This window comes from Euphorbia lathyris, chromosome 1 (assembly GCF_963576675.1).
Source record: "Euphorbia lathyris chromosome 1, ddEupLath1.1, whole genome shotgun sequence".
Lineage (NCBI taxonomy): Eukaryota > Viridiplantae > Streptophyta > Magnoliopsida > Malpighiales > Euphorbiaceae > Euphorbia > Euphorbia lathyris.
This window is the reverse complement of record NC_088910.1, coordinates 65122643-65147318: the sequence shown is the minus strand read 5'-3', so window position 1 is coordinate 65147318 and position 24676 is coordinate 65122643. Positions and strand designations below refer to the sequence as shown.

At 34.9% G+C, this 24676-nt stretch overlaps 1 non-coding gene across 1 annotated transcript; it reads right to left on the bottom strand.

Moving 5' to 3' along the window:
- Positions 1 to 8955: 8955 nt before the first annotated feature.
- On the bottom strand, positions 8956 to 9062 carry LOC136216159 (small nucleolar RNA R71). Its single transcript, XR_010683150.1, has one exon. It is a non-coding gene; the product is annotated as a small nucleolar RNA R71 (small nucleolar RNA).
- Between the last annotated feature and the right edge of the window lie 15614 nt (positions 9063 to 24676).

Here is a 24676-nt window from a genome sequence, read left to right as displayed (position 1 = left end):
CGCCCGATGAGAGCGAGTAGCGGAGACCCGCCATAGCTCTCAAGGAGAGCGTACATACGCCTTGACGGATCAAAGAATATGAAAAGGGATATTCATCTTACTGACAGAATATTATCCCAAGGACCAAAAGGGATATTCACCTTGAGAACGCCGCAAGAAGAACCGGATGGCGGATCTCCACGGTTCAGCTTGGTGAGATCCGCTGGCGAACCTATGAGGCGAATCTCCTCTTTCACCTGATTCATCACAGTAATGGCTAACCGCCGACTCGGCCATAAAGACCATTAATGAGCTATCAATTAGCTAACCGCCAGGTTAAAGGTAACCAGTAACCGCCATTAATGGAGCATTAATGGAGACCTTCTAGTTGCTGAAGGTTACGACTTCCTAGCTATATATAGCCTACATCCCTAGGCTATCAAGGTACACATTCACTTACTCTTTGTCAATTCAGTTTGCTCTCTTGATCTTCCTTACTGACTTTGGCATCGGAGTGTCCCCGGCCGATCCCAACGGCGCCTCACAGGGACGTGCTCCGATCAAGGATTTTTCCCCGAGTTATCAATATCAATATACAATCAAGTCACCTAACATAAGGAAGAACATCTTATGTTAATTAATAGGGTAATTAATTTATTAGTCCCTATATTTTGACAAAACACATTGTTTAGTCCCTGTATTTTCAAAAACACATAATAAAATCCCTAACATTGTTCTCGATGAACTGTTTAGTCCCTAACGTTTTTCTCGGTGAACTGTTTAGTCCCTGCCGTTAGACTCTCATGAAGATTTTGTTAGTCAATTTGGATTTGCGTTCTTCTTTTCCTTTCCTTTAAACTCTAATACATCTGAAATCAACTTTTAGTGTTCTTCTTCTTGATTTTCTTCTTAATCGTTCAAATTCGTAAGTATTGAGTCTTTTCTTTTTCTTGTTCTCCATACAAATAACTTCTTATTCTAAATTGGATTTCCTCTTCTAAAGTTTGAAGGTAAATAGTAATGGATAATTTAGTCATTTCCGAAGTCATAAACGGTAAAAAATCTAACAAACAGACGGAAGGACTAATCAGTTTACTGAGAAAAAAGTTAGGGACTTTACCATGTGTTTTTAAAAATATAAGGACTAAACAGTGTGTTTTGTCAAAATATAGGGACTAATAAATTAATTACCCTAATTAATAAAGGCCAAGAAGCACAAGTCTAAGAACAACATGCCATGGTGCAGCAATAATAAGTCCTACACAATCAGTACTACAAGTATTTTGAGTTTTTATAATAGTAAGTAAATGAGCACAAATCCACACAATCACTATGACAAATATTACTGAGAAACGATCAAAAGATATGTTTTCCATACTTAATTAAATGGGGTATATATTGAAACAGAAGAAAAGAAAAAATCAGTCTCGAAACTCATATACAAGTGTTGTTTTATAAGGTTAAGAGAGAGATAATATAAAATATATTTTAAATATTTGTAACATATAAATAAAACAAAATAGTATGTTATATATTTTGTAATTCAATTTAAATTATATTATTTAAATATTTAATTTATTGTAATATTATAAAATTATATATATTTATTTTATTATTTAAATTTGTTAATGAAATAATTTTCTTTCACAACAATGTTTTTTTGTTGCCAATATACTTTATTTTTACGCAGCAACATGTAGTCGTTGCTATAAATGCTTTCATTTAGAACAACCACATATACTCGTTGCTCTAAATACTTTCATTTATAGCAACAACTCCTTGTCATTGCTATAAATGCTTTTATTTATAGAAACAACACACAATCATTGCTGTAAATGCTTTCATTAATAGTCACGACATATAATCGTTGCTGTAAATATTTTTATTTATAGCAACAACATTCCGTCATTACTATAAATACTTGCATTTATAGCAACGAAACTATTGTTGCTAAATTTGCTGCCTCTTTTCCTCAAATCTCACCCGCGCAATTTTTTGAAGGGTAGAGGTAAAAAATTAATAGCAACAATCTTTGACAACGACACAAAAACATTTGTTGCTAAAATTGTTTTTTAGCAACAACATTTTCTGTTGTTGCCAAAACATGTTGCAAAAAATCAATTTTCTTGTAGTATGTTGAAAGAAAGATAGATTAAACCCATCCGAACCCAGTGCTTTATCTAGGTGCATCTGAAACACAACTTTTCGAAATTCAGACACTGTGAAAAGTGCAATTATAACCTCATTATTAGCTGCAGAAACCAAAGGATGAACCAAAGATATAACAAGTTGAATATCCATCGAATTTTGTGTAAATAATGTATCAAAATAGAGCAAGACCACACCCTCAATGTCGGCATGATCTTTGAAAATTGAAAACATTCCCAGACTCATCTAGGATACTCCTAACTTTGTTCATCTCCTTTCTTGATGTTGCTTTTGCAATAAAAATCTTCATGTTGAAATGCCCATCTTTGAACCAAAAGATGTTTTCCCTTTGTTTTCAGAAAGCTTCATCTTTCTCAAGCAAAAAACTCAATTTAGATTTCAATTCATTAAAGAGAGACATATTCTCTTCATCCATGTTCGGTTGCAGATGTGATATTTCATACTGAATATATGTGAACTCCCTGTTAAAATGCATTGCCTTGTTTCTACCCTAGTTTGCTAATCATTTAAAGTAGAAAGATGCCATCCATGCCTAGCAGCTTGAAACCATTATTAACAAATCCTTCTCCATTAACCATAAATTTTCGAACTTAAACTTCCTCCTTGAAACACGTCGTGTTGTGTCTAATAAAATTGGTGAATGATCAGAAATTGGGGCAACTAGATTTTGTGAATTAGCATATGGGAACATTGAAGGCCAATTAGGGTTCACTAAAGCTCAATCAAGTCATTCTTCGACTGCATTAGGACGTCCTTTATTTCTTTCCAGGGTAAAAGGATAACCACATAGAGGAAGATCAACAAGATTATGTACTGTCAGAAATAGCTTCCCGAAAACCTTGAAATAACCAAGGTGGATGTGCAATTCTCCCTTTCTTATCGTCAACAGACATAATAATATCATAAATCCCCTATATAGCACCGTGGTAGAGACAAAACTGTGGAAAGATGATGAAGTAACTCCCATGATTGCCTTCTATTTTGACGCTTTGGGTAACCATAGAAGCCTGTTGCACGCCAAGTTTATGAATTTGCAGTTGTAATCATCAAGTCAATATGATTATTTGAATAATTTAGAATAGAGAAATCTGCTACTCTTTTCCAAAGAACTACTAAGCCACCACTCTCCTTCTGACCATGTCAACACTGAATGCACCTTCAAAGCCTAGTTGAATTTTAATGACTTCAATCCTACGAGCAACTGATAAAATTTCAAACAAGAAAACAATAGACACTTTGTGAGTATTACATACATAACTCACGCAAAACAAGAATTGCATTTGAGTGTCCTAATCCTCTGCAATTACAACTTAGAACATTCATAATTCTAGGCAGGTCTTCCTAGCAGAGTCTACCTTTTATACATCCTCCACTGAGCTTGGAAAATTCTCAATATTCATGAGGTTTACATCAACTTTCTCAATGCGCAAACTAGGCACCTTACATTCACAAAAAACAGATCTACTATTTTTCCATGTCTTCTTCTCTTCAATTCCGTTACTATCCATTTTAGATATGGAGAAATCATCAACAACCATTTTCCCTCTCAAAATAGTAGTTACTCCTCCTATAACCAAATATGTATCCTTTTCCAACTATCTACGATCAAACCCCATAATAGTATCCGTTTCTACCCGTTCCTCCGAAGCATGTGAAACAAGCATCAGCAAGAATGTGGAGTTTCACACCCCCATCTTCATTGCAAAGAAATTTGAAATCGTAACCATTGGTCCCCCTATTGATACTGCTTTAAGCCATTGACCATATGGAAATTTTGCTTTCTCTCTTGGATGATCATACAATTTTTCACAAAATTAATCACCAAGCCGTAGAAAAAGCAAAATGTTAGTAATCATTCATACTAAATAAAAAGAAATCTAGAACCAATCTCCTCCAGCCCTTTTCAACTTGATCTTTTCCTGATTTAATAAAAAGGAAAGATTTCCAAACTCCATCACAATTCTTTGGATCAGATTTAATAAAAAGACCCACATACTCACTAATAACTTCCATAATTCTTGATGAATTAAAACCAAGTGGAAGATCACGTATCTACACCCAGATTGAAAGGCCAAAGAAAGGAGTAGTTACATGATGAACCGCATCAGTTATGCGTTGAGTAAGTAGCAATTGATTGTTGAACATCCATGCCCCCCACACTCCACTCTTTGCAAGTCTAGTTCATGAAAAAACTGAATAGTAACATGTTTGTACCCAAATCCTTGAACAAAACTCCTTTTATAGGCCTTCAGATCGTTGCCAAAGTGGATTGTATAGATCCAAAGTGTATGTTTTTCTCTGTCAGAAAACGACCTAAAAGACACAACTTATTTGCACCATGATTGATAACCATAACATTATCTTCTAACACCACACGTCCTTCATAAAGCACAAATATGGTTTTAATAAAAAAAAAACTAAATAAAGGTTATCCATTTTTTTTAATATACCCTAAAGTAGTAAAGTGATTCTAAGAATCTATATCTATATATAATATAAAACAGTAACGATGGAGCTGATGTGTCACTTCTTCCTTTTTTAGTGATAAAAAAATATAATATAAAATATAATATATTATTATTAATTATATTATTATATTTATGTAGAAAAAAATTATTTTATCCGTACTATATCTAAGAGTTCTACATAATTTAAATTAATCTATAAAATCTCTTTAATTCTCTGCATATCTATATCTATCTATATATATAATATAAAACAGTAACGATGGAGCTGAGGTGTCACTTCCTCCTTTTTTACTGATAAAAAATAGAATATAATATATAATATTTTAATTTTAATTTTAATTATATTATTATATTTATCTATAAAAAGATTATTTAAAGTAAATGTGAAAATAAAATAATAATATTTAATTTATATAGCACTTTTATATCATTAATTGTAATTATTAGATTATATTTTTGTTAATATTTATATGTTAAGATGAATCCGTGCATCGCACGGGCCAAAAACTAGTAAAACATTTTTTTTTGAGTAAACTAGTAAAGCATTTAAGTTAGGATAAAAAAATTAGTTTAATTAAAAAAAAGTATGTGTTATTGATATTGCGGAATAGTGAGAGAAAAAAGAGAGAGAGAGTTCGGCTAGAGAGAGAGAGAGAGAGTTTGGATGAATGAAATAATTCTCTTGATTAGGGTTTCTATTAATCACAAGTATATATATCAGAGGAAGTATAATCTTAATACATTACTTAGACTAGTAATACAAATGTAACTCTATTTAGAATAGGTTCGAATTATCATGAAGATAATTACTGATATTATCTCTATGATTTATTGATAATTGTCCTAGAGATAAGGTGTATAGATAATAAGGAATATTATCTCTAACACCCCCACCCCCCGCAAGCCGATGCCTATCTTGAACAAGTAACCGTGAATGAAGCATAGTAAACCGTGAGCTGGGTAGCGGCTTGGTTAGAATATCAGCAACATGATAATCAGTTGGAATGAAGCGAACACTGAGGAAACCATTGGTGACTTGTTCGCGAACAAAATGGTAATCAAGCTCAATGTGTTTCGTGCGTGCATGAAATACATGATTAGATGTGAGGTAAATGACACCTACATTGTCACACCATATCTCTATATAATATAAAACAGTAACGATGGAGTTGAGGTGTCACTTCCTCCTTTTTTACTGATAAAAAATATAATATAATATATAATATATTAATTTTAATTTTAATTATATTATTATATTTATCTATAAAAAGATTATTTAAAGTAAATGTGAAAATAAAATAATAATATTTAATTTATATAGCACCTTTATATCATTAATTGTAATTATTAGATTATATTTTTGTTAATATTTATATGTTAAGATGAATCCGTGCATCGTACGGGCCAAAAACTAGTAAAACATTTTTTTTTGAGTAAACTAGTAAAGCATTTAAGTTAGGATAAAAAATTAGTTTAATTAAAAAAAGTATGTGTTATTGATATTGCGAAATAGTGAGAGAAAAGAGAGAGAGAGTTCGGCTAGAGAGAGAGAGAGAGAGTTTGGATGAATGAAATAATTCCCTTGATTAGGGTTTCTATTAATCACAAGTATATATATCACAGGAAGTATAATCTTAATACATTACTTAGACTAGTAATACAAATGTAACTCTATTTAGAATAGGTTCGAATTATCATGAAGATAATTACTGATATTATCTCTATGATTTATTGATAATTGTCCTAGAGATAAGGTGTATAGATAATAAGGAATATTATCTCTAACACCCCCACCCCCCGTAAGCCGATGCCTAACCGTGAGCTGGGTAGCGGATTGGTTAGAATATCAGCAATATGATAATCAGTTGGAATGAAGCGAACACTGAGGAAACCATTGGTGACTTGTTCGCGAACAAAATGGTAATCAAGCTCAATGTGTTTCGTGCGTGCATGAAATACATGATTAGATGTGAGGTAAATGACACCTACATTGTCACACCATAATTGCATCGGCATAGGAATCTGGAAACCCAAGTCTGACAAAAGAGAGCGAATCCAAAGCAGCTCGGCCGTGGAATTTGCAACTGCTTTAATTCACTTTTGGTGGATGAACGAGCAATCGTTGGTTGCTGTTAAGCCCAAAATATACCTAAAATATCATATATAAATACGTTAAATTTACATTGAAATCATGCTAATTATATTCATTTGGAATACTTTTACGTCTTTATTTACTTCTTTGATGCAAGGTACTTAATTATTTGGTTAAATCCAAATAGGAGCGAAAACGGAGCTAAAACAGAGCTAAAATGGAGGAAAACCTAAAAAACGTACCAAGAATGCATATCAGTCAGAAGAACGCTCGAGGAGGACGAAAAGCAGTCGAGAGACAGGGAAACATCTCTCTGTCGCGACTGAGATTTTGAGAATCTCAGTCGCGACTTGCGGAGGCCAGCTCGGGAGAAAAATGAAGTTTTTCACTCGTCTCTATACCCCCTGTCGCGACTGAGATTTTCAGAATCTCAGTCGCGACAGCGAACCTTTCTGCACACAAAACACATGTTTAAATCGGAAAAACGCGTCTGTTCGTTCGGATAAAAGCAACCCTTCACCAGCAGACACGACCCGTCATTTACAACCCTTCAACAACTATAAATAAGTGATCCATTTCAGAAATCAAGGTGGGAAAAAGTTAGAGGAAATTAGAGAAGAAAGTTATTATGTTGAGTTTCTGATTCAGAAAAGAATCAGAAAGTTAGATTTCATTTCTGTGTAAACAATCGTGCTGTACACGAATATTTATTAGATTAGTTATAAACAGTATTAGTTTAGTTTTCATTCTGGTAGTAGACGAGATCAGTCTCTATTCCAAAGATCCAGCGAGAAGAATTGACGGCTGAAGCGCATGAGGTTTGACGAACCTACGGAGTTTGAGAGAAAGATTGACGACCCGGATCTCAAAGTTTTCGTTACAATGCTATCCAAGTTTCTACTTCTCTGTTAACTTGTGAAAATTCACATTTCATTAATGATATACTTATTTATTCAATACATTCTTACTGTTGTTATTTTGATATTGTTCTGACAAAATGATTTTCAAAATGATAAATTGGTGTTTTTATTAAAACGTTCTATTCCATCTTATTCATACAAGAACTTTGTTGAACACTTGACAGATTTAGTTTTTATGGATGACATGATCGCTGATCGCGGCTTATCAGACATAAAATACTAGTTTGATTAAGGTAGGAATCACCTCAACATCAGGGGGTTTCTATGGTTCGAAGCCATTTAATTGAATAAATCGCTATATTGTTACATGTCCGTAATCTTACAAAGTTAAAGTTGTTTTCTTTGCTTTATGAAAATAAATTCTATTTTATTCCAATTGCGGAAATATCTATCTTGTAATCAAAACCACAAAGACGGAACTGTTCTCTAAACTCGATATAATCCTTCTATCTAATCCTAATTTACCAAAACCAATTCAATCAATTAAACGTATTTCTTTTGTTAAACCTAAACACGTGACTAAACCGAATTAAATAAAGTTTTAGTTAAAAAGCGTTCCCTGTGGGTTCGATATCTTTTATTACTACAAGCGTATACCGTGCACTTGCGGAAATCGCTCAACAAGTTTTTGGCGCCGTTGCCAAGGAACGCCAAAATTTTTGACAAAATTTTAAATTTTTCGTGTTTTATTTCGAATCTAGGTTTAAACATACTTATTTTAACTTTTATAATTTAATAATTTTCATTTATTAATTTATTTATTTTTCAAATTCTGTTTTGTAGGTAGTTTCGGTTCGTGCAAGATTTCAGGTTCATGCGCAGTTCTCGAAGTTCAGGCATTGTACCAGACCCTATAGACCCAGAAATTGAGAAAACCATTAGGAAGAACAAGAAAAATAAGAAAAACAAAAATAAGACCCCAGTAAAAACATATACCGAGCCAGAAAAAATGGCAGACCCACCAACACTTATGGAATACGCTAGGCCAGGTGTGGCCGGTGTAACCAATAGTATCGTTAGACCCAGAATCACCGCAAACCAATTTGAAATTAAGCCAGCTTTGCTTAATATGTTGCAAAATAATGTAACATTTTACGGGTTACCTAACGAAAATCCTAACACCCACTTAACAAATTTCCTTGAAATTTGTGACACTTTTAAAATTCCAGATGTGACTGCAGAAGCAATCAAACTTCGCCTCTTTCCTTTCACCTTGAAGGATAGAGCCAAAGAATGGTTAACTTCTATGCCAACCGCAACTTTTGCCACTTGGGAACAATTAGCCCAAGCGTTTTTATCTAAATATTTTCCTTTAGCAAAAACCGCAAGAGTCATAAAAGAGTTAACATCTTTTTCTCAAAATGACAATGAGACTCTTTATGAAACTTGGGAACGTTTTAAAGAACTTCAACGTTTATGCCCACACCACCAATTACCCGCTGAACTTTTAATGCAAACATTTTACAATGGACTAAATCCTACAACTAGGGGTTCATTAGATGCTATGTCGGGAGGGCTATTTATGAAGAAAACATCAGCCCAAGCGAGAGAACTTTTGGAGGAAATGGCAATCAACATCAGTATGTGGCCCGCGGAACGTGGACATATGCCGGGGGCAAAACCATCATCCTCAACCACACCATCAGTTAAAGGTATAGTTGAACTTAATCCAGTCGCAATGCTACAAGCCCAATTTTCTGCTTTATCGCACAAAATTGACAAGTTTATGGCACCACGCGATATCAATGGTAATCCAATCCAAACGGATATGGACTACGAAAATATGAGTGAGATCGAACAGGTAAATTTTGTCCAAGTGCAAAACCAAACTAATAATCCTTATTCTAATACCTATAATGCTGGATGGAGGAATCATCCTAACTTTAACTGGAAAGATAACAGTAACAATAATGCCAGTGCTAATCAAAATCGTACCACTAATTATCAAAATCAGTCAAGAGATACGATTAGCACTTTATCTTCTAAAATCGACAAGTTTATAGATGCTATCAGTGAAAAAATAAGTAATCACGACGATGGTTTTAAACGGATCGAAAATAAATTCGATCAGCTTATTAAAAACCACGCATCTAGCATCCATAATTTGGAGGTTCAAATTGGTCAACTTGCTAAATCAATTCTATCCCGAAAAGAGGGAAGTCTTCCCAGCCATACGGAAGAAAATCCGAAAGAGCAGGTGAAAGCTATTACTCTTCGTTCAGGAAATTTTTTATCAAGGGCCTGAAATGCCCAAAGATGCAACATTACCAGGAACTGATTTACCAAAGTCCAAAGAAGATATCTTAAACACAAATAGTTCACCATCTGACGTAAGTACCAAAACTTTTGTACCCAAACCACCTTTTCCACACAAAGTTCGAAATAAGGACTATGATAAACAACTTCTAACGTTTTTGGATAAACTTAAAAATTTGCACATCAATTTGATGTTTATGGATGCAATCACACAAATTCCTAACTACGGTAAGTTTTTAAAGGATTTGATTTCAAAGAAAATCAGTTGGGAAGGAATTTCATCCATTTCGTTAACTGAAGACTGTAGTTCAATAGTATCAAGTAATTTGCCCACTAAACTCAAGGATCCCGGATGTTTTACTATTCCGTGTAAGTTGGGAGATATTGAATTCCCAAGTTGTCTTTGTGATTTAGGAGCAAGTATAAACTTAATGCCATTGTCTATTTTTAACAAGTTAGGTTTAGAAGAAGATATCAAACGTACCAATATGGTTTTGCAATTAGCGGATCAAACCACTAAAAGGCCATATGGTATAATCGAAGATGTTTTAGTCAAAGTCGATAAATTTATTTTTCCTACCGATTTTGTTATATTAGACTTTGCATATGATGTAAATTGCCCTTTAATTTTCGGTAGACCGTTTATAAACACGGGACGCGCTCTAGTAGATGTGTCGGAAGGGAAGGTAGTTTTAAGGATAGGAGAAGATAAGGTCGAGTTTAACATGAACAAAGCGATGAAATACCCTATGGAGGAATTCGCTTGTATGAAACTTGATTTAGTCGAGGAATGTGTCAATGATGTAATTCAAAGTGAAGAAATAATTGAACCTATAATAGATGAGGAATTAGATGATAAGGACCCAGAGCCTTTGATTAGAGAAGATGGACCAGTTCCGCCTTCAATTGTAACACCCCCTAAATTAGAACTTAAAGAGTTACCCAGTCATTTGAGGTACGCTTTCTTAGGCGAAGGCGATTCTCTACCTATAATTATTTCTAACAAATTAACAAGCGATCAAGAAGAAAAATTGAAAGAAGTTGTTAGAAATAGGATAGGAAGTATGGGTTGGCAAATTTCAGACTTAAAAGGAATTAATCCTAGTATAGTAATGCATAGAATTCACTTAGAAGAGGATAAGCCACCTAAAGCGGATAGGCAAAGACGCTTAAATCCGAACATGAAAGAAGTAGTAAAAAATGAGATTACTAAACTTTTAGACAATGGAATCATTTATCCGATCTCGGATAGTGAATGGGTTAGTCCAATCCATTGTGTACCTAAAAAGGGAGGCATAACTGTTGTAAGAAATGATGAAGGTGAACTGATACCTACACGAACCACCACTGGTTGGAGGGTTTGTATAGATAGGAACCTAAATAAAGCTACTAGGAAAGATCATTTTCCTCTACCTTTCATTGATCAAATGATCGAAAGGATAGCCGGTCATGGATTTTACTGTTTCCTAGATGGTTATTCCGGATTCTTTCAAATTTACATTTACCCGGATGACCAAGATAAAACAACCTTCACATGTCCTTACGGAACATTTGCATATAGGAGAATGCCTTTTGGTCTATGTAATGCACCAGCAACTTTTCAACGTTGTATGACAGCAATCTTTAACGACTTCATTAAAGACATAATGGAAGTTTTCATGGATGATTTTTCAATTTATGGAGATTCTTTCGATGCGTGTTTACAAAACTTAGATAAAGTATTGTCTAGATGTGAGGAAACGAATTTAGTATTAAATTGGGAAAAATGTCATTTCATGGTAGACGAAGGAATTGTTTTAGGTCATAAGATTTCTGAAAAAGGTTTAGAAGTGGACAGAGCAAAGACTTCAGTTATAGAAAAATTACCCCCACCAACCACTGTTAAGGGAGTAAGATCATTTTTAGGTCATGCAGGTTTTTACAGAAGGTTTATAAAGAACTTTTCTGTAATCTCCAAACCACTTACTAATTTGCTTATGAAGGATTCAACTTTTGATTTTAATAAGGATTGTTTACAAGCTTTCAATACTCTGAAAACAGCTTTGGTCAGTACACCTATAATATCGAAACCCGATTGGAATCTACCTTTCGAAATTATGTGTGATGCGAGTGACTTAGCTGTAGGATGTGTATTAGGTCAAAGGAAGGATAAGAAACTTCATGTTATATATTATGCGAGTCACACTTTGTCCGGTGCACAGCTAAATTACACCACAACTGAAAAAGAAATGTTAGCAGTAGTTTTTGCATGTGATAAATTCCGATCTTATTTGTTAGGATCTAAAGTCATCATTTATACTGATCATGCAGCTTTAAGATATTTATTTGCTAAGAAAGATGCGAAACCACGTCTTATTAGATGGGTTTTACTATTGCAAGAATTTGACATTGAGATTAAAGACAAAAAGGGAGTTGAAAACCTGGTCGCCGATCATCTATCAAGACTTGAGGATGAAAACGGTCCCATCGGTGAAACATCAGGTATTCGAGATGATTTCCCCGATGAACATCTCATGCAAGTACAAAGTGTCATAGCTCCATGGTATGCAGATATAGCCAATTACTTAGCTGCACATGTTGTGCCAGATGGATTGACTTCTCAACAAAAGAAGAAATTCTTTTCAGAAGCTAAGAAATATTTTTGGGAAGATCCATTCTTGTTCAAAACATGCGGCGATGGAATATTTAGGAGATGTGTTAGTGAGTTTGAATATGACTCTATAATGTTAGAATGTCATGCTATCGCTTACGGAGGTCATAATAGCGTAAGCAAAACAGCGGCTAGAATACTTGAATGCAGATTCTTTTGGCCTACTCTGTTTAAAGATGTCCGTTCATTTATTATCCGCTGTGATAAGTGTCAAAGAACAGGGAATATAGGAAGGAAAGATGAGATGCCTCTTACGAACATATTGGAAGTTGAAATCTTCGACGTATGGGGAATTGATTTCACGGGTCCTTTTCCTCCTTCTTTTGGCAAAAATTACATATTAGTAGCCGTAGATTATGTTTCAAAGTGGGGTGAAGCAATTGCAACCCCGACAAATGATTCTAAAGTAGTTGTTAAGTTTTTAAATTCAATATTCTGTCGATTTGGAGTTCCTAGGGTTATGGTAAGCGACAGTGGTACCCATTTCGTAAATAGAGCTTTTGAGTCACTTATGAAAAAATACGGAGTACACCATCGTATCTCTACACCGTACCATCCTCAAACGAATGGTCAAGCAGAAATTTCAAATAGAGAACTCAAATGGATACTTGAAAAAACAGTTTCGTCTTCTAGAAGAGATTGGGCACATAAACTTAACGATGCATTATGGGCATACCGTACTGCATTTAAAACGCCTATCGGGATGACACCTTATAGATTAGTCTATGGTAAAGCTTGTCATTTGCCGATTGAATTAGAACATAAAGCATATTGGGCTATAAAAACCCTTAATTATGATTTGCAAAGCGCAGGGAAAAAGCGTTTGTTTGACTTAAACGAGTTGGATGAATTACGCTATTTGTCCTACGAAAATGCAAGAATTTATAAGGAGAAAATTAAAAAGTGGCATGATGCCAAAATCAAAATTAAAAACTTTAATGTTGGGGATAAAGTCTTACTTTTTAATTCGAGATTAAAATTATTTCCAGGTAAGCTAAAATCTAGATGGGCTGGACCATTTTTGGTTGTTAATACATTTGATTACGGAACATTGGAGCTAGAAAAGTCTAATGGCGAACGATTTAAGGTCAATGGTAATCGTTGCAAGATTTATTTTGACGGAGCTCCAATTCAAGCAATTGAATCCGTGGATAAATTTTATGAAAATTAATTTCTTTAGTTTTCATGTTTTAATTTATAGTTTTTTTTTATTATTTTATGTTCGTAATTTTAATTTATTTATTTTTATTTTTAATTTATTTACTTTAATTTTTATTTATTTTTATATATTTATTTTTTGTGTACAAATGAGTTTTGTTAACATTAAAGTTTTAATTTAGTCATGTTTTGAAAATGATTTCATTAAGTATTAAGTGTTATTGAGAAATTAAATATGCAGAAATCTCAGTTGAGATTTTTCATATTTCAGGATTTAGAAATCTCAGTTGAGATTCCGAAAATCTCAGTTGAGATTTTCTGTCTTGTTGCATTTGAAATAACTGTAAGGGATTACAGTCTTCCTTCTTTAAAATTTCTGTCAGTTGAATCAAAGAGGTATCACTTTGACACCTTTTTCTTTCTAACAGACACAACCTTTCACTTATAGGATTTATATATTCCTGTAGGATCAGACTTCTTCCATTTTATTTCATCTTTCTGAATTTCTTTCTCAAATTCTCAAATCCTACAGACTTCATTTTCTTTTCTCTCATAGACATGACTAAGTCTTTGAAAAATGTTCAAAAACGCACTTCTTCTCAAAAAGGGAAAGTTGATATCTCCGATCGATATGGTGCATGGTTTCCCATTTATAACCATGACGAGGGGAAACACTTTATGCAATTCAGATATGCTCAGTTCTTTGGCATGATGTATCTGGACGAGTTTCTGAACGAGGAACTCGGGATAAGCAAAGACATTGATCGCTATCTGACTAATTTGGGTTGGACCAGATTTGTTTTTATGAAATTTCCTATAATTGGAAATTGGGTTCTGGAATTTTTCTCCACCGTTAGGTTCGTCAACAAGAGACGTGTTCATCTCAGTTTTCTTTGTGAGGGGGAGGTCTTCACTTTTGGATATCCAGAACTACATAATTGGTTTGGATTTCCACCCCGAGACACAACTCAACACCATCCTGGAAGGGATATGACTTCTAGAGATATATGGAGGATGCTAACAGGATTTTGGCGATTCAATCCACGTCTTGCCTTCAACAAATCCATTAATTCTAATTCCATGCTGTATCTGCACAAATTCCTCTGTCATAGCCTTTTTGGTCAAGTCAGTAGCAATATTGTGAAAGATACTGATCTTTATGTGTTGGGCGACATTTTCCAAGGCAACTCAGTGAACTCCTCGAAGATTCTAATGGAGGGGTTAGTTGCTGCTTCACGTTCGAAGAAACGGAAGATTGGGTTCGCCAACATCATTTATGGAATCATATTGGGAGCCAATGGAACCATTTCTGTTCCTTGGACTGATACAGAACCATTCCCTATTTTAGACTACGAGTTCTTGGAGAACGAGGGACTTGTCAAACGAGTTTTCTGTTCTGGTCCAACATTCCTTTCTGCACCAGAGAGGCAAGTCTTCGTTCAAACGAAGATTAACAGGGCCAATGCACGTCGTCTGTCATCTACTTAGGGATATATATTTTATGCGTTTCTGTCTTTTGTTTTTAATATATATATATGAGTGTTTGATTGTAATTTATGTTTTTATAATGTTTCTATGTAAATATATATCATGGTATTGATTATAATGAATAAAAGTGCATTAATTCATTAGTTTATTTCTTTTATTTAAGGAACAACCTTTGGTTTTCCTTCAATTTAATATTTCAGTTTTGTTTATCTCAGTTTCAGGGATTAATATTCACATTAATGTCACTTACTTCTAAGAGGAATTGGTTTTGAAGTGTTAAAATCATCAAAAACAGTTCCAATTTTACCCAGATTTTTTCAAAATCTCAGTTGAGATTTCAAATTCTCAGTTGAGACAGCAGAGAAAAAAATTTTCAGCAAAATTTCGCCCCTCTCCCTACTTGCTGTCGCGATTGAGATTTTGAAAATCTCAGTCGCGACTTGCGGCTTACAGGGACGGGATTGGGCGAAATTTCACTCTCTTTTCCTATTCCTACTCTATTTACTACTCTATTTACCTATCCTAATCAATACCTATACTTACACCTATTTAAATCACCTATTTTTACACCAATCAATCATCTTTTCTCTTCCCAATACCAAGATTCACTCATCTTCCCCATAAATATTTACCCTATTCATCTTCTTCTTCCTCACTTCACCACCATTATCTTTTATTCTAACTTTCATCCTTTCCTATTTTCTTCTTTCCATACCCAAATTTCACTAAAAAAAATGCCTAGACAAAAGACCGTTGCTAACAAAGCTAAGGCAACCGAGATCACTAGATTACGGGTTCAATATGGAGCACCGTTTGATATTGCGTCGGAAGCCGAGGGACGCAAATTTCGCCGATTTTCTAATGTCCAAATAGATTTCGTCGACATGCTTTTTCTTGACACCGACACGGTAAACACACTTTCTTTTACCGAGCGTATTGATGAATTTCTTACCGTTCTTGGTTGGAAACGATTTGCTAGTATGCGTTTTCCTAGTCTTAAATCACATATTATTGAGTTTTTGGTTACTCTAACCTATGACAAGAAGAAATGAGTTATCTCTTTTCGTAGTGATGGAGTTCGTTATAATGTTGGGTATGCGGCCATGAACCGTTGGTTTGGTTTTCCTACTCGGAATTTTTATTCCAAGCCAAAGCCTTTTGATTCCCACTCGGTTTGGAATACTTTAACCGGTTTAGATGTTTTTAGTCCAAAGAATACATCTAGTAAGCTAATTAAGGATGATTGTATATTCTTCTTTCACAAGTTTTTATCATTCTCCTTATTTGGTCGGGTTGAAAGTTCAAAAGTGCAAGTTCGTGATTTGGTTGTGTTTGATGCTATTTTTAAGGGTTTGACAATTGATAGTATTGAGATGATATTTACTAATTTAGTTCGAGCTTCCAAGTCCCGCAATAAGCAAATGCCTATGGGTAATTTAATTACCGGCATTGTTTTGGGCGCTCGAGGTGAATTAGCGGATTATCAAAATATGCCTCATGTTGGTTTACCTTCTTTGGATCTCATGGCACTTCAAAGGGCCAATTTATTGAAGAAATTGGGACCCCCCGCCTTTATCTCTTATGCGGATCGCACAAGACGTGTTTTTGCTACCATGAGTAGTGAAGCCTCGGGTTCTCAAGGTTTAGGTGCCCAAGATGATGATGATGATGATGAAGAGGAATTTGATGAAGAGGAAGAGGAGGAAGAGAATGTTGATGTTAATGCCACCGAACAAGCGAATGTGGAACCAAATGAAGAAGAACAAGTTGGATGGCAACGTGTTTTGACACAAATGAACGAGCATAACCGTCACATGAATTTGCGGTTAGATGAAGTCATTGCCAACAATGCCGAAATGAGTTCAAGGATCACTACGTTGAGTCGTGAGCACAAATCTACTCGTCGCCGGTTGCTCTCTTTCTTCCGACGCCAAGGAGTTGAGACTACGCCTTCTCCACCACCTTCACCTTGATAGGTTTTATCCTTTCTATCTTTAACTCATTTCCATTATTATTATTATTATTATTATTATTATTATTATGTCTTGTTAAATTTGGTACAATATTTTTAATTATGTTTGGTACAATTTTTTTTATTATTATTTTTGAATGTTATCGTACTATTATTTTCAATTCTAATTCGTATGGTTTATTTCGTACTATTTTTCGTGTTTTATCGCTTTTTGCACCAATGAGGACATGGTCCAAATTAAGTGTGGGAGGAGATATCTCATATATCATTTTATTTTTAAGTACGAATGAATGCAACGAATGCGAATGAATGCAGCATTTATTTAAGTATAAATGCATGTTGTTTAAGTAAAGTATATAATATGCAACATTTTCAAACAAGAAATGCAACATTTTCATATAATGTGCAAAACTTTTCAAAAATAATAGCTATTTTTCATAAACATATATTTTTGTTAAAGTATATATTTCATATGTTTCAAACAATTTAACTTTCAAAATAATGTTAAGCATATTTTAAGGTTATCATTATTGATAGAAATAATATTTCTATACGGACTATATTTTTACAAATATTTTTACAAATCTCCGATACGATTTTATAAAAAACGTCTCGAGTAAATGTATTTAAGTAAAATTTCTTTAGTTTCAAATCTCTACTTTATATCATGAATTCATGATAAATATAAATCTTATTTTCAATTTTCAATTAGGTTTATAGGCATAAATCAAACTAACAACTTTAGCTTTTTTAGCTCGATATGATTTTTCGTCTTACATTAAAAACCAATTGAAGTTTTTAAGGAAACTTTAGCCATAATACATGTTGAATTTCAAGTCAATATAGGATGAATGTGCTATTTTTCTTTTCCCAATTTATAATTTTATTTTCATATTAATTAAATCAAGTAGTCGTATTCTTAACTTTTGGCCACGATTGAGACCAACCTTATCACAATCGAGGTATGAAAGGGAAGAACATTAAGTACCGTTTACTTTTGGCCACGATTGCGACCACCCTTATCACGGTCGAGGTATGAAAGGAACGTTCAAAATTAAATCAAAATTAATCATGTTTAAAGTTTTAAGTAATGATTGCGTCCACCCATGGCATGGTCGGTACCTCTTAAACGAACACGAAAGCGAATTAATACGTATAAAGTTACGATCGAGACCACCCTTATCTTGGGCGTAACTAAGCAAATATATTAAACCTAAGTCCTTAAATCTATATTTGTAATAGTTTAGGTTTGGGAAAGGAAATTTTGTGCTTAGAAATGCCTTGAGACGAAAGATTCACAAACATGCGTGCTTACACCGTCCCGAATACTTCAATATAAAAATTGAAATACAAGACGAGTAATATATCTCTTTTACATTAGCTAGTTTGATGCTTTGCGTATAAATTTACCATGAAAAGTTTATCTTTCGGTTTAACTAATTCAAAGAGGAATATATGGATATATGTTCTATTTATAAAGAGATTGATTAAAGAATAAATTCAGTGAAATTTTGCTCGGGACTAGCAAAAGCTTAAGTGTGGGAGTTTGTTAAGCCCAAAATATACCTAAAATATCATATATAAATACGTTAAATTTACATTGAAATCGTGCTAATTATATTCATTTGGAATACTTTTACGTCTTTATTTACTTCTTTGATGCAAGGTACTTAATTATTTGGTTAAATCCAAATAGGATCGAAAACGGAGCTAAAACAGAGCTAAAATGGAGGAAAAACCTAAAAAACGTACCAAGAATGCATATCAGTCAGAAGAACGCTCGAGGAGGACGAAAAGCAGTCGAGAGACAGGGAAACATCTCTCTGTCGCGACTAAGATTTTGAGAATCTCAGTCGCGACTTGCGGAGGCCAGCTCGGGAGAAAAACGAAGTTTTTCACTCGTCCCTATACCCCCTATCGCGACTGAGATTTTCAGAATCTCAGTCGCGACAGCGAACCTTTCTGCACACAAAACACATGTTTAAATCGGAAAAACGCGTCTGTTCGTTCGGATAAAAGCAACCCTTCACCAGCAGACACGACCCGTCATTTACAACCCTTCAACAACTATAAATAAGTGATCCATTTCAGAAATCAAGGTGGGAAAAAGTTAGAGGAAATTAGAGAAGAAAGTTATTATGTTGAGTTTCTGATTCAGAAAAGAATCAGAAAGTTAGATTTCATTTCTGTGTAAATAATCGTGCTGTACACGAATTGTTATTAGATTAGTTATAAACAGTATTAGTTTAGTTTTCATTCTGGTAGTAGACGAGATCAGTCTCTATTCCAAAGATCCAGCAAGAAGAATTGACGGCTGAAGCGCATGAGGTTTGACGAACCTACGAAGTTTTTCACTCGTCCCTATACCCCCTATCGCGACTGAGATTTTCAGAATCTCAGTCGCGACAGCGAACCTTTCTGCACACAAAACACATGTTTAAATCGGAAAAACGCGTCTGTTCGTTCGGATAAAAGCAACCCTTCACCAGCAGACACGACCCGTCATTTACAACCCTTCAACAACTATAAATAAGTGATCCATTTCAGAAATCAAGGTGGGAAAAAGTTAGAGGAAATTAGAGAAGAAAGTTATTATGTTGAGTTTCTGATTCAGAAAAGAATCAGAAAGTTAGATTTCATTTCTGTGTAAATAATCGTGCTGTACACGAATTGTTATTAGATTAGTTATAAACAGTATTAGTTTAGTTTTCATTCTGGTAGTAGACGAGATCAGTCTCTATTCCAAAGATCCAGCAAGAAGAATTGACGGCTGAAGCGCATGAGGTTTGACGAACCTACGGAGTTTGAGAGAAAGATTGACGACCCGGATCTCAAAGTTTTCGTTACAATGCTATCCAAGTTTCTACTTCTCTGTTAACTTGTGAAAATTCACATTTCATTAATGATATACTTATTTATTCAATACATTCTTACTGTTGTTATTTTGATATTGTTCTGACAAAATGATTTTCAAAATGATAAATTGGTGTTTTTATTAAAACGTTCTATTCCATCTTATTCATACAAGAACTTTGTTGAACACTTGACAGATTTAGTTTTTATGGATGACATGATCGCTGATCGCGGCTTATCAGACATAAAATACTAGTTTGATTAAGGTAGGAATCACCTCAACATCAGGGGGATTTCTATGGTTCGAAGCCATTTAATTGAATAAATCGCTATATTGTTACATGTCCGTAATCTTACAAAGTTAAAGTTGTTTTCTTTGCTTTATGAAAATAAATTCTATTTTATTCCAATTGCGGAAATATCTATCTTGTAATCAAAACCACAAAGACGGAACTGTTCTCTAAACTCGATATAATCCTTCTATCTAATCCTAATTTACCAAAACCAATTCAATCAATTAAACGTATTTCTTTTGTTAAACCTAAACACGTGACTAAACCGAATTAAATAAAGTTTTAGTTAAAAAGCGTTCCTTGTGGGTTCGATATCTTTTATTACTACAAGCGTATACCGTGCACTTGCGGAAATCGCTCAACAGTTGCTTGCTAGTTTGCAATGAGATTATGCTCTTTCCAAGGTAAACACAAAAGGCACCCGTGGACCTTCTATCATCAGGACAGCCACCCCAATCAATGTCAGAGTAACAATGAACATGGTCAATTGGTTAAGTGGACATAGTAATACCAAATGACATGGTACCTTGCAGATACCTTAATACACGTTTGACACCTTTCCAATGCTCATCCGTGGGGCAATGAAGAAAACGACAGAGTTTATTGACCGCAAACGCAATGTCTGGCCGAGTCAATAGAAGATACTGAAGGGCACTGACAATCCTTCTATATTCATCACCCGAAGGGAGACTGGTGCCAAGGTTCTTCGACAAAGAAGGTGTGGTGGCCATTGGTGTTGTAATGGGTTTGGAATCAATCATCTTGATCCTGTCAAGAATATCTGATGCGTATTTAGCTTGACATAAGTGAATGCCCTCTTTTGAGTATTGAATTTCAATGCGCAAGAAATATTCGGCATTGCCCAAATTACGAATAGGAAATTCCTTTTCAATGGAGGCAATGGTGTGTACAATATGGTCAGGTACATTTCCAGTAATGAGGATATCATCCACATAGCATAAAATGTACGTTTGTTGCGAACCTTTTTTGTATAGAAAGAGAGAGTTATCAGCCAGTGACATCTGAAACCCAAGAAAGATGAGAAATGTCCTCAATCTGGTGAGCCATTCACGTGGTGCTTGTTTCAAACCATATAGACTCTTACCGAGAAGACAAACATGATCAGGTTTATCAGGATCCCAAAAGCATTGAGGTTGTTCCATATAAATAGTTTTAGATAAGTTTCTATGAAGAAAAGCATTGGAAACGTCGAGCTGATTCACAAACCATCCATGAGCTGCAGCAAGCGCAAAGACAATTCGAATGGTTGTGGCTTTGACAACCGGACTGAATGTCTCATTGTAGTCAATCCCAGATTTTTGTGTGAAGCCCCGTGCCACAAGACGAGCTTTGTAACGATTAATCAATCCATCAGTTTTCTTTTTAGTTTGGAATAGCCAATGTGATGTAATGATATGTCGCCCGGGTGGTCGTGGAACTAACGTCCATGTTCCGTTCGTGAGGAGCGCTTGAATTTCATCAGACATCGTTGTTCGCCATTCACTCACTTTCTGTGCTTTGTTAAAACATGTCGGATCAATAGTTCCTCCGGGATGTAAGGCATATAACGCCTTAAATCTGCCACGGGAGTGTAAGGTAGACTGACGGAGCGTCATGCCATGCCTGCGGCGTGATTGAGAAACATGGACTGGCGGTGCTTCCGCTCAAAATTGAAAAACCGAGTGTGACAGTGCTATTGTGCAAGACGGTAGATTCTGGAGTGGATTTGCGCGAATTAGAGAGGGGATGGGCACATGCAAATCAGAGGCAGGAGCTGCTGAGGGCGTGTCACATGGCGGTGATAAATTCGCCAAAGCCGGATCAGACATGTGATGTTGCAGACTCACAGGTGCAGGAGGCGTTACGTATAGGACGATAGGAGGAGTCGAGGAGCAGCTCATAGATGACGAAACAACTTGCTCCGATGATTGTTGGGAATTCGACAATTCCAAGTCAGGAACCACTATGGACCCGATAATATCCGCGCCGCCGATTTCAGTTGCATTTGTGCGAATTTCAGAGAGCATGGGAGGCAAGGGATTTTGTTCCAATGTATGAGGCATACAATCAGTAATAGGCAAAGGATTTGACGCGTTTGATAAAGGAGCCGACGCCCCAGAAATAGGAGAAGAAGAAGACTGAGGCACAGAAGAAGGTGGGATAGAGATGGGGGAATTACCTGAATAAGGTCCGATTAGAGACAATAGTTTGTGGATCGGTGCTTCCGTCCCGATGTTAGTGGAGAGAGAAGGTGGCGCAGCTTGTGTTGCCGGAAATATATCCTCATTGTAACGAACAAATCGACAGATATAAATTCGTCCGGTTGAAAAATCCAGACATAAATCACCCGAGTGATTGGGAGACAGACCCAAATAAATGCAAAGTTTAGAACGAAAATCAAACTTATGTTTGTTGTATGGATGGAGTAAGGGATAAATACCACTACCAAATACACGTAAGGAGGAATAAATGGGATTCTTTTTATGAAACACACGAAAAGGAGACTTGTCATGAAGAATTTTGGTAGGGAGATTGTTGATTAAACGCATGCTATGAATCATGACATAATTCCAAAATTAAATAGGTAAAGAGGCATTAGCTAGCAAGGTAATACACGTATCTACTACATGACGAATTTTTCTTTCAGCAATACCATTTTGAGCATGAGTATGAGGACAAACAATTTTGTGTAAAATTCCATTGGTTGTAGAAAAGGTTGAAGTTTCTGGAATTCACCCCAAGATCAGAATAATTTTTTTTAACATGTGCATTGTATTGTTTTCTGATCATTGTTAGAAAACTGTAAAAAGTGGAGGCAACTTCACTTTTATTTTTTAAACAAAATAACAATCCAAAGCGAGTAAATTCATCAACGATAATAAAAAAATAACGATGTCCATTAAATGATAAAACAGGAGCAGGACCCCAAACATCCAAATGTAAACTTTCAAAAACAGAAGTGCTGGAACGAATAATGGAAGGTAAATAAGTTTTGGCTAATTTTCCTAAAGGACATAAACGACAACTACTAACTGGTGCTGAGAAAGATAGATTATCCTTCAAAATTTTGCTAACCGTTTGATTCTGACAATGTCCCAAACGTGTATGCCACCGTTCAAAAGACACCTTCTCTCCAACTAGCGCCTCTTTCAAGTTGGGTGGAAGCACATAGAGCCCATCCTTACTCGAACCTTCTAACAGGATTTCCCCAGTTATTTGATCCTTCATAAAAAAATGGTTAGGCCAAAATTCAAAAAAGCAAGAATTGTCACGGGAAATTTTTTGAACAGATAAAAGAGATTTAATGACTTTAGGCACAAGTAAAGCATCAGTAATATTGAGATTATTGATTTTAGATTGTCCAAAGTGAGAAATTTTCAAACCTTGCCCATTGCCAAACTAAACAGTGTCATATCCCGGATATGAAGACATACGTTGAAGCTGATGAGGATTGGCAATCATATGATTAGTGGCACCTGTGTCTGGGTACCATGGCTGAATAGGACCACTGAACAGATCCGAAGAAGCATGCCACGCAACATATGCTTGTGGACCATTACGTGTCTGTGTCGCGTAGCCCTTTGGGTGTTTGCATTTGTCTGCCCAGTGATCAAGTTCACCACAATTGAAGCATTTTCCATTCCTCCGCTTTTTATTGGTCAATGTTATAATTAATTTTAAAAAAGATGTTATAATTAATTGAATAAATAAAATAATAAAATAATTGAATAACTCGCACATTGTGCGGGTCAAAAAAGGTAGTTTCTATGTAAATTTCTGGCAAAAAGCATTATTAGGTCCCTGATCTTTCATTTTTTGGTTCATTAAGCCTTTGATCTTTTATTTGGATACATTAGGCCCCTGATCTTTTATTTTTGGTCTCATTAAACTCTTGATGACCAAAAAAAGTAATTTTGAACATAAAATTTGGTTAACATATTGTTATTCAATGCACTTGAATTTGAAATTTGTATTTTTTCACTGCCTGAAAGCAGTTTTGAATGTGTAATGTGGCTATAGAAAAATTGTAAAAACCTTAATTCAAACTGTAAAAAATATATTTTTTTAATAATTTCAAATACAAATGAAGTTAATAAAGTATTTTCAATAGAATTAGATGTTCACAACTTACTAATTTGGTCATCAAGGACTTAATGAGACCAAAAATAAATGATCAAGAATCTAATGTATCCAAATAAAAAATCAAGAACTTAATGAATCGAAAAATGAAAGATCAGGATGCTTTTTGCCTAAATTTCTCAAGATAAAAATAGTGAGATGTTTTAGATATGGGCCGGTAAGGCCCAACGGAGCCTCCAAAGCATATTCGAATCCGAAATACAAAAAGAGCAATAATATTTCAAAATCGATAGCGTTC